Source organism: Colias philodice, chromosome 22 (assembly GCF_061535455.1).
Source record: "Colias philodice isolate Cphi_HAF_F1 chromosome 22, ilColPhil1 Martin Lab GWU primary, whole genome shotgun sequence".
Lineage (NCBI taxonomy): Eukaryota > Metazoa > Arthropoda > Insecta > Lepidoptera > Pieridae > Colias > Colias philodice.
In genome coordinates this window covers 8,532,522-8,542,608 of record NC_143107.1, presented here as the reverse complement: position 1 = coordinate 8,542,608, position 10,087 = coordinate 8,532,522, and the positions used below count along the sequence as shown (strand labels likewise).

The following is a 10,087-nucleotide window of genomic DNA, read 5'->3' as shown; positions in this document are numbered from 1 at the left end:
TCGATAATCATAAGAATACGCATAACTAGATAAAAATTAATTTAATGTAGAATTTATTTTAATCATCATTTCTATAGTACTGTCCTAAAAATGGCTTAATAGAGTGTTCACGACAGAATATCGTTAGGCTTGAGTAAGGTGATAATAGATGGCGGTAATTTATTTATAGTATTTCTGTATCGCACTATAATTGTTTTTTCTCGAGTCCATATATAGAAGGGTCAGTGTAGCACCGAATTTAAAAATAGGGTTGTTTCTTGGTTCGTTTGATTGTTTGGGTCTTTGGTTCTTTGGTTCTTTCGTTCTTACTCTTTGGTCTCTCCCGTCCACATCCCGTCTCACTGATACGTCTTGTTCTTAGCTCGAGCAGCTCAGAACAATTCGTTCTGTGAAGACGTCAATTCTATAATAGGTTGTGAATTAGACATGCGCAAAACAGTACGTCAAATAGTAATGCAACATCACGCATCTCTTCCACGGAAGTGATATTACTCCGTAACATCACACATTACCCGATCGATTTTTAATGAAATGATGACATTAATAATATTATAATGTTTATATTATATTAATGGTGATATGTGAAGTATTACAGATCATAATATTGAAAAATAGCAATAATAACTGCAATGCTTATTAGTTATTAGTGTTATTACATATCGTAAAATTACAATTTAAGTAAATATTTAAAAAATGTAGTTGATTTTCCTTCATACTTGGCCACGTACTTTGTGTTGTTTGTTAATAATTGTAGTGAACGCAAGCAAATGTAAAACAAAATAAAAAAAAGCGAGTGATGCGAGTGATGTTTGTAACTGATGCGTAATGCGTGATGTTGCATTACGTGTCAAAGTGATATTACTTTTGTACTATTACACGCATTACCTACCCATGTCTATTGTGAATGTTAAATTTTAACTCATCCAGGGTGTTGCATTGGCAACCCTAGGTGTGGGGAATTTGTGGGGAGCACAGAAATTACAATACGAATACAGGAACATACAATAGTGAATAGACAAGTTTTCCTACTTTCTACCGAAATACAGATGACAGGCATGATACAGGCGACAACGCGGGCTGTCAAATAAGTGATAAAATTTATTCCTCTGAGGATAAAATTGAAATGACATTTGATATTAGCATAGATCATAGAGGAAAGTAATATGCATAGATTAAACTTCATCTGTCAGGAGCTTGTTATTTGCTCCGAGGTCAGGAGCGAAGGTAAACTGTCAAATGTCAGTTGTCACTTGTCAAATCTAGTGCTTTACAAACGGGGTGGGCGGAAGGTTGTATCGCTAAAGGAAAAAAATATTCATAAAAAGAAATATCCTGCGCTTTGTAAATTAGTGGTCGTTATGAGTTGTGCCAAGTATTATAAAGCCATTACAATTAGACACTGTTGAGGAAACGACCTGCGACTTCCATAGTCCACTCTGATTCTGTATTGGCCGTCGCCGACTTCCTGGCCTTTCGCGTCGACTCTACATTACGCCGTTATGGTGAGTAAAATAACATTATTTTCATAAGAATTTATTGTTTTTGCTTTATGCATCAAAATATTGACACAATAACATTCGGGTTTAACTCTTATAACTGGATTTGTTTTGGAATAGTTTCAATGACAAAATTTTGCGATGCCGCGAATCTCAAGCTCTCCAACAACCATCTAGCAAGCAATATTCGCTGTGGAGTTTGATTTACTATGATGTGTGAAAAGCATTCAAACTCTTAATTACATTCTAATAAGGTATACTTACTATATTACTGTGTGTATCAATATAATATTACTAGCTTTCCGCCCGCATTGTTACCGTTCCCGTGGGATTTCCGGGATGAAACCTATCCTATGTGTTTATCCAAGTTACCCTCTATATGTGTGCTAAATTTCATTGTATTCGGTTCAGTAGTATTTTCGTGAAAGAGTAACAAACACACACACACACATACATCCTCACAAACTTTCGCATTTATAATATTAGTAGGATAGCTATGGTCTTTGAATATTTTTAAATGCATCACACAAATTAAAATCTCTTGTTTGAAATTAACAAAGAAAAGCATAGAGCACTAGCACATAAAATCAATATTTGAATTTGTAATGATTTTATTGATACAGTTGAACCTCGATAACTTAAACCTCGATAACATAAAAACCTCTGTAACTTCACAAAATAATATGTTCCCTTCCCATCAGAGCCCAAAACCTCTTTAACTTAAAATACGCAACCTCTATAACTTAAATAAATAATCTCTGTATTGGCCCTCAATAACTTAAAGAAATGTTTCCACAACCTCTATTACATAAAATTTTTTGTCAATGAGTCATTTTGAAAGAGTGTCAAAACAAAAGGTTTCGGTATTTATTGGTTGCACGTGTTTACTATGTATTGTTAACGTAAACAATACATTACCTATTGTTTGCTTTATCGAAATTCTTCAAAGCTTTGCGGCGGTTAGCTTTATGACAACGACTTACTTGCATCATAAGTTTTTGATCGTTGTCCTGGAAACATCACTTTACTTACTGTGTGATAAAACTGGCTTAAAATTAGTCCAAAAAGAAAACTAACAACCCTCACCTATGCTGATAAATTAAAAGCTATAGAAGCAGTGACAAATGGATAGACCCTTGATAACTTAAAACCTCTATAACTTAAAATATTTTGTGTTTCCCTTGGACTTTAACTTATCGAGGTTCTACTGTATTTATTTTATGGAAAATGACAATAATTAAAAAAAAAACATATTGGATATTGTGATACTAATAGATGATAGAAAAAAAATATTGTCAATCATAATAATTTAAATATTGCTGTTAATTTCTACTAGATGGTGATTCCCCCAAAGAAATAGAACAAAAGATTGGATAATCTATTAATTATTATTAATTTCTGGGTATCCAACATGGGTTTGAGAGTGAATGACCATAATTCACCACGGCTGGTTATTGCGATAATGTGAATTTGCCAGTCAGTTCAGTTCATAGCATAATCTGTCTGGAAATAAGAGGTCACAAATGGCCCCAGGTCTTACTTTTTGAAATTATAAAGCACATTCTCCAATTACATTGACATGCAAATATACACTGCATAGTTACTCAAAAAACATTTTTTTATATATAAACATCAATAACAAAATAATAATTTAGGGTGAATACATCATTTAGGGCTGATTTTTCAATCCTTGGTTATTATTATTTTTTTTATGTTATGGGGAGGCAAACGAGCGGACGCACTGCCTGGTGGTAAGCAGGTTGCGTCGCCCATAGACCATAACAGAGGTTATGATTGTTGCCTACCAGAGAGATATTGGAAGGATTAAGGGATTTGGAAGGAATTAGGGAGAAAGGGGCGAGGATGGGAGGGATTAAGGATAGGATGGGTTGGGGATAGGAAGGGATAGGGTTAAAACTTATTCGTCAAATAATGTATAAAACTACCATTTTAAAAACGTATTCTAATTCTGCCCGTATTTGACAGTTTACGTGATATTTTAATATGATAGTGTAATACTTTATTAGACGGATAAGTTTAATCCAAGCATTGAAAAATCAGCCCTTATTCTTACACTACACAATATTTGAAATGTCAATTAATTTATATTTATTATCCATAAGAATTGAATTTACTTATAAATGCTAATTCCCCAACGAGATAAGATGAAAATAAAACTTCCCTGTCGTACTTGTTCATGGAATTAAACTGTTAATAGAATACATAATTCATGTTGCTCGCCTGTAACCCCGGTGATTCCAACTGATTGAAATATATATATATACATATTTTATTTACTTATCAGTTATCATCATAAAAAATTGATAGATAAAAATAATTAATAATAACTTGCTAATTGGATTAATCCTATTAGCACTTTTTAAATTTATTTTACACAATTTGATATAATCAGTTTAGTCAAAATATCAGTTAATCACAGAGCTCATTATGCATTGAAAAGTCACACAATCATCACATTAGTGTTTTACAGTTTACTCTTTACTTTATGGTGAGTTACATTGTGGATTTTATTCCATACCAATTACCATGTAGTAACTTATAATACTGTCGCTCGGCTTGGTTTCCTGCCCCTAGTTTCTCTGTTTTGGTCGCCGAGAGACTGAGTCGCTGGCGACTGGTCGACAGTGCGTAATAGCTCTACGTGGTACTGGCACATATACCCTATGTTTTCTAAATGCTACCAGTCACTATCTACAGTCATTGATTGATCTGGGAACTGGGCTGATCGAATGATTATTAGAGATCTTTAATCAATTAATTGAATTCATTGAAATTGTCGTGTACTTTCACGTGTCGGACAAATTCAAATCATTCTCGGTTGAGTCGGTACTTTACTGATAATTTTTACTTTGTATTTTACTGAATCTTTAATTTATAATTCGTAGAATACATATGCACAAAGATGCAAAAGGAATATGATATAATATGATAAATAAGAAAAATTTAAAAAGCGCCGATGGTTAGTGGAACGGCCGCGGCGTGCGCGACGCGAGAATTTTATCCGTACAGCCCCCCTAGTCAAGTGGCTTTCTGCTAGCGTAGCGTTCAATGGAATAGACTACGAATGTATGAGATTGACGTAGGCTGTAGATAAACGTATCTACAGCTTACGTCAATCTCATACATTCGTAGTCTATTCCATTGAACGCTACGCTAACAGAAAGCCACTTGACTAGGGGGGCTGGGCCTTTAGCCAAACGTCAAAACGCAATGGAATAGAATCCGCTAGCGATACTAATTGTCATAAGTGTACGATATTTCGCTAAGGATTTGTTCACCCTACCAACGACGAAGACGACCACAAACAAAATTTTCATCCTGTCGCAATTTAACAAAATTGTGAAAAACACACTTAAAAATAAAATATTAAAAATTTCCTGTCGTTCTGGTGATTGGAATTTTTTTTTGAGCTCAACGAATGAAAAAATAGATTTTTCGTTGAAACGGTGGCTCCTAGACAAAAATGTATTTGAATTTTTTATAGATAATTTTATGAACTACAATTTTGGTAAAAGGTAATTATTTGTTTGATTAACTTACTGTCTCGGCGAAAATCGCAAAAAACCTATTTTTATATTAACTGTACTCAATTTTTTTTCTTTCTGAGTACCAGTATGACGGGAAATTTTAATATTTTAAAGTGAAACTTTTATTATATCGTCTCAAACTTTTTGGTCTGTGTAGCGCATGTCGCGTGACGGTCGAACCGTACGATAATTATCGTACAAATACGATAATTTTGTGCCTAAGTTTCACTTTTACCGTGGTTTCATAAAACCACACAACATATTTTTAAAGTGAAACTTTTATTACATCGTCTCAAACTTTTTGGTCTGTGTAGCGCATGTCGCGTGTATAGCGGCTGCCGAGTAGGTATACCTACTCGGCAGCCGACCGACATGCGACATGCGCTACACAAAGCAGTGTTCGGAATCGTTCGAACAGTTTCACTTTTACCGTGGTTTCATAAAACCACACAACATTTTTATTTTGAACAAATTTCGGCAAGATTGGAATTTTGGTCGTGGTCGTCGTCATCGTTGGTAGTGTGACCGAATCATTACCAAAATGTCATGAGCTTATGTCAATAATTAGCGTTAGCAGTTTCTATTCCATGGCGTTAGGTACGTTTGTCTAAAGGCCCTGTAATGTTTAAACTTCAAAATTGAAATATGTATTGCATATTTATTAACGAAAATGTATTTATCTACACATAATAATATGAATATTGCTCGTTTGCCAATTACAAAGTGAGACTAAAGTTTAAAATATGATTATGGCCGCGATATATCAATTCATATTGAACAAACTCTCGGTAGTTTGTTTATTGTCCCTTTTCACAAATATGTAATTAATTAGAAATGTCGAGGTATGATGACTGCGCGGTGGCCGGTGAATATAAGTTCAGGTAGAGCAACATGTAGTCTAAGATCCCACTGCAGGATTACTTCGTTCATAGTATTTTTGATGAAACAAAAATTTTATCTAACTAGGTATATTTATAATTAGGAGAACATATGTATATCGACTAGATTTCCAGTCAAAATTTGGCCGCAAGCATTTTTAATGCATATTCATCATCTTTAACAGCCAGCAAGCCTCATTTGCGGCTGGATTTAACTAGGCAACCATATATGATAATTAAAAGAAAAAAAAAAAATAGCTTTAGTTTGAATTTTGATATATGATTCATAAAATATGTGCGTTATGAACGTGTAACGTATAAATGGATTGAAATTATACCTGTTTGCAACAGGCTGCGAAGGGGTTGCGGCCAGTTAAAAAACGGCAACCGTGGCTTTTTAGAATCTTTGTGTAATTTGCCGTGATGTAGACTATAAATAATAAGTGAAAGGAAATTTTTTCCAAAAAATCGGTGTGAAAAAATTTAATTAAACATGCTTGCTGGCAACCTAGTCGATATAATATATTCTTCTAATTATAAATATACATAAATTTTGGTTTCATCAAAAAAACTATGAACGCACTAATCCTGCGGTGGGATCTAATACTAATATACTTACAAGGCTCTTAGGTTATGTTATAGGAATGTAAGCGAAGGTCCGTCGCGCCTCATGCCGCGGGGATATGAACCCCACTTTGGAGTTTATTACGAAATTCAGGGTAATAATTTTGAGTTTCAGGGTAATAATTTTTTTCAGTATTCGTACTTAGTAAAATATATTATATTGTACTATATAGTATATTGTAGTTATATACATATAGTGTTTTATGTATTATGCTTTGTTTTAATTCAGTTTTTTTTTTCTTCTTTTTTTAACGTTATTATTGCTAATTGGCTACCTTAAGTTATAATTTGTCCTTTGCCTGAAGGTTGCCTGGCAGAGATGGCTTTGAGCCATAAGGCCGCCGTTTGTACATTTTAAATTGTTTTGTTTTATGTACTTTCATTGTAATATGCTGTACAATAAAGAGTAAATAAATAAATAAAATTGCGAGCTTATATTATGTGTTTAGTGTACGTCGACGGGAAAGATTTTTAGTTGACGCAGAGTAAATGCCGAATGGAAAATTTTATCAATTAATCAGCTACTAGGTACGTAATATAAAAGTTTAAGATGAAATATCTAGTTGTTTTGTGAATACAATCATATCAAAAAACGATATCGAATCCTTCCTCGTTATAGCGTTTGTTTGTTGGATAATGTATATCTTGTAAGAAATCGTGCTCTACGTGTACCGGCCTCTTCTTTCTGCCTTCTCGCTTGTAACTTCCTTAATTGTATCGCGAGTTCGTTATTTACGTAAGAATCGCTTCGATAGAGCAGATTGCAAGACATGTTCAGTTTGGAGATAAGTATATGTTTTGGTTTGCTATAACGACTATTGTTGGAAGAGCACTTTGGTTAGCAGGCACTAGGCAGCCGGCAGGAGAGGTGCGCCGCGCGGAACTCGCTCGTTACGGCACTAGATTGCTGTGCGATCCCTTTCTCGCTAATCGTCCAGCTTCATAAAGCCGGTTTTATAATACCTGATATGTATTTCAAATTTTTGTTATGCAACAAGCTGACTTTGACTGGAATGCTTAGGATAACCTAACGATGAAACGGTCAAACCAGAAGATAAAGATTATTCATCGGTCAAACGGTCACCGATGACGGTGGACATTTAGCCTTTAGAAAAGTTCAGTGTGGGACACCGAGACCGAGTTTATAAATAGTTAAGTTCAAGGAGAGCTAAGTGTTCCGTTGGCGGCTAATAATAGCCGACTAGATCGACTAGAACTTGACACAGCATGAATGCATAAAAACTTGTATCTTTGCGGGTGCAGTCTATATTTAGGTTATAGCACCATTTGTATTCTGTGGCTGTGGTCCTGCGGGTGTGAGCTCTAATAGCTTCCACTTTGTGACTTGACTCAATTCAATTATTATTTTACGGGACACTGATTGATATCGATCTCTTAAAAATCAAAAGGACATCAACATGTCACGTATACATTTTTAAATTAAATTGATATTATTTTGCAAGGGACAAGAATATGTAACTCAAAAAAGTACCTATCAACTTATTAAAGTGTCTCTTGAAGTACCCATTCATTAAAAAACCGCGATAAATTTTCCATTTTCGTTCATGGTAATCCGTCTAATTACCTGAGTCCTGAACAAACGATATGGTTTTCAAGCCGATTTGGGTCGATCGTACATTAATTATTAATAGACTAGAGTAGATAATTTTTGAAACAAAAAAAAATCGCAGTCGGATGAAACCCATTAGAATATGATGAAAATAAAAGGAAAAATAAATTACTGTCAATCCGAGTTCGGGAAGTGGGAGGGGGGAGCTTTTAAGAGAAAAAAATGGTTTCTCTCGATTTCCGACAAAACTACAAGGCCTACGGAAAAAAATTCAATGGCAAAGTTGTAGGTAATAAAAAGATCTACAACTTTTGTATTGACAATTTATTCACATAACCTCAAAATTTAGGTGAAAAATTCAAAAAACCAAGTTTTTGGTTTTTTATTTTTATCTACTTCAAAATTTTTTTTTTCTACGAAATTTGGTGGAAACTTGCTTTATTATGTCCCAAATACACTGTAATTTATTTGATTGAAAATATTTATTTTTTCGCCTTATTTTGAATTAAAACCAAAAAAACAACCTAATTTTCAATCGAAAAGTCACCCGTCAAAATATCGGTTTTTTTCAAAAACTTGGGGAGCCTTTTATTTTTTAATTTTTTTTATTATAAAAAATAAACATTACCATAGTAAATGTTCTCAGGAAATGCATACAAACAGTGTGATAATAAGCTTTTACTAAATCAGGCACACTTCTCGAACTCTATATCTTCTCTTGTATCGGCTTTTAGGTAATATTTCAAAAGAAAAAAAATTATCTGTTCTAAGTATAATATTTTACAGCATATGTTTTATTACAGCATATATTTTACAGGTAGTGTATTATTACAGCATATAATATTGTAGCGGCTTTATATATTTTTGGATAGCGGAAATGAAACAACGGATTGACAACCTCTTTATATTGGAGCCAATTTACGACTGAAGTACAATTGGTAGAATACATATTAATGTTACATGATGCCTGACCTAATAAGTAACTGTAATGTGCTGACGGCACATAGCTTTCCCCTAAATTTGGAAAAAAATTATACATTGAAAAAAATTTTTTTTAAAAGTAAACATTACTTGTACAATATAATAATCATCACAAACATAAAAAATAATCTTTAGCATGAACTTTAAATTTCTAATTTCAAAATTGTCTAATATAATCGAAAAAGGTATATAATAAAATGTATATAAAAGTGTATATAGCAAAAAACAACATTATACAGTTAAAAATGTAAATAAAACAATAGAAATAAATGTAAAAATAAAATTGAAAAGTTAATATAAACATAATGCATTGATATAAAAAATAAAATAAACATGTAAGTACTTCTAATTACAATTTAAATCTTACGACAGGTTTAACAATGCGACCTGATCGTGTTACAGTCGGCAAGTTGTTTACATTAGGCGCTTGCGCTACCGTATTCGGACTATTGTCATCAATGTTTATTATAAAGGCTGGTTTAAGACGATCAATACTAATTATGTTCTCTTTGTCTGCTTGTGATATTTTGAAATATTTATCATTTCTTTCCAAAACTTTGAAAGGTCCTCGATATGGAGGTGTCAGCGATTTTACCATTTTGTCACAACGTACAAATACATGTGTGCATTTTTGCAATTCTGGATGAACAAATATATTGCGTTTACTGGACTCTCTTTTAGGAACTGACGATATGTTGTGTATTTTTTTACGCAGTTGGCTAAGGAATGTTTCATTCTCGGAAATATTAGGCCTTTGCAGCTGGAAAAAATCTCCGGGTAATCTTATTGCTTCACCATAAACCATTTCGGCGGCACTTGTCTGTGTGTCGTCTCGTAGACTCGCCCTTAGTCCAAACAAAACAGATGGTAATTGTCCAACCCAGTCGACTGCATTGCCTCTACACATAAGAGCTGTTTTCAATACTCTGTGCCATCTTTCTATAGCACCGTTCGCTTGCGGGTGATATGCACAAGTCCTTATCTTTTTAA

At 33.6% G+C, this 10,087-nt stretch overlaps 1 protein-coding gene across 1 annotated transcript in view; it reads left to right on the top strand.

Moving 5' to 3' along the window:
- Nucleotides 1–1,238: 1,238 nt before the first annotated feature.
- The window catches only part of LOC149478575 (beta-1,3-galactosyltransferase 5-like), a 31,978-nt gene continuing 23,129 nt past the window's right edge, over nt 1,239–10,087 (top strand). The window contains exon 1 of the mRNA XM_089709218.1: nt 1,239–1,502. The gene's annotated coding sequence lies outside the window, so the exon portion shown is untranslated. The remainder of the gene's footprint in view (nt 1,503–10,087) is intronic.